The sequence below is a fragment of the Piliocolobus tephrosceles genome, unplaced genomic scaffold (genome assembly GCF_002776525.5).
Source record: "Piliocolobus tephrosceles isolate RC106 unplaced genomic scaffold, ASM277652v3 unscaffolded_23870, whole genome shotgun sequence".
Taxonomy (NCBI): domain Eukaryota; kingdom Metazoa; phylum Chordata; class Mammalia; order Primates; family Cercopithecidae; genus Piliocolobus; species Piliocolobus tephrosceles.
In genome coordinates this window covers 654-2,398 of record NW_022306388.1, presented here as the reverse complement: position 1 = coordinate 2,398, position 1,745 = coordinate 654, and the positions used below count along the sequence as shown (strand labels likewise).

The 1,745-nt window shown below is 17.4% G+C and overlaps 2 long non-coding RNA genes across 2 annotated transcripts in view; one reads left to right on the top strand and one right to left on the bottom strand.

Moving 5' to 3' along the window:
* Window positions 1-491: 491 nt before the first annotated feature.
* Window positions 492-1,567, bottom strand: LOC113221367. The gene is made up of 3 exons (XR_003307835.1): window positions 1,437-1,567; window positions 942-1,075; window positions 492-639 (listed from the first exon to the last, which is right to left on the bottom strand). It is a non-coding gene; the product is annotated as an uncharacterized LOC113221367 (long non-coding RNA).
* Window positions 1,296-1,745, top strand: part of LOC113221366 — a 942-nt gene continuing 492 nt past the window's right edge. The window contains exon 1 of the long non-coding RNA XR_003307834.1: window positions 1,296-1,509. This is a non-coding gene — a long non-coding RNA (uncharacterized LOC113221366). The remainder of the gene's footprint in view (window positions 1,510-1,745) is intronic.

Below are 1,745 nucleotides of genomic sequence, written 5' to 3'. Positions count from 1 at the left end.
AAACTAGCAATAAAAAAAAAAACTAGTAATAAAAAAAAAAAACTAGCAATAAAAAAAATAAACTAGTAATAAAAAATAAAAAGAGTTAGTAACAACAAAACAAAATATATAGTTTATTTTCCATTTTTTATAATAATATGAAAATATAACAATGGCTTGATTTGTTGAGCCAATTTTTTTATATTTCACAGTTATAACTTTATGTAGATTTTTGAACAGTTGTTGCATTTAACAAAAGTAAACTAATTTTTTTATATTAATTTAAATTTTCTTCAAAATATTAAGTAAATCTTACACTAATAGACACCCACATATATACATGTTTGTGTGTATGTATTTTTTTCTTTTTTTTGGTGTTCCTTCTAAATAAATAATATAAGAGAATAAAAACAACATGCCCTTTTAACAATAGTATTTTTTTAATATATATTTTTTTTAATTATAATTTATTACATGAATATTCCTTGGTTTCTCTTTTTTTTTTTTAAATGTTTAACTATGTGTACCTTGTTAAAAAAAATATATCTGACATGCTCTACATTTTTTATAATTTGTATTTTTTTATTACTAAAGTAATATTTGAAAAAAACAACCTGTACTTTTATATTTCTATAGGTTTTTATATGCAAACGCTTGTAGCTAAATTTATAAAAAAGTAAAACATAAAATAGAATAAAAAACAAACATTATAAATGAGCTATAAATAAATATATTTTGTAAATTATTATATTTATTTTTTATTATTAATTCGGGATTATATATATATATATATATATATCTAAACATATGTGTTTAGTACATATAATGAGAAATTGCTTAAGGAAGGAAAAATAAAAAAACGACATAAGTATGTTACATACTACGTACATATAGTTAAAAATGTATGCAAAAAAAAAAAAAAAAATAAAATAAATAAATACATTCACAATCATATATATTACTTTAATGTTTTTTTTAGTTTAGGAAAAATAAAATGTCCGTATATTTTTAATAACTCCCTATTTTTTTTTTTTTTTTAAATGCGTATGTATAAATGTGCAATTAATGTGTTATTACATTTATTCACTTTAGTTTCCTAAAAGTTATAAAAAAAAAAAAAAAAAAAAAAAAATTAAAAATAAAACTACTTTAAAAACTTTTTCTCCATATATGTATAAAATATATACACACACATATATATACATGCATTTATATTTATTTGCTTATTTATTTGATTTATTTATATTTTACTAGTCTGCATTAACATACGTAAAACATAAAAAAAAAGAAAAAAGATAAATAAATAAAATAATAAAACAAAATAGATAATCAATAATATGAATATTAACAAGTTATTTACATTATTATGTTATTAATTTTTTACACTTTTCTTATATCTTAATTTTATTTTTTTAATTTATTATTTTTTCTGCTTTTATATTAGTTATAAGTACTACCTCGCTAACACTTAAGTACTATTTTATATTAAGCTCTATTATTTGGATCATCCCTCCTAATGTCTTACACTTTGTAATATATTATTCATATTTTTACATTTTGACTTTTTTTTTTTTTTTTTTTTTTTTTTCTACATATTACGTTATTAGCTATACCTAATATAGTATATATAAAAGGGTACATAATAAAAAGTAATTTAAACGAGTGGCATAATATATATATATATATATATATATATATATTTCTACATACATATGTATATTTTTTTTTTTTTTTTTTGTCTCTAACCAATTAATGATTTGATGAAA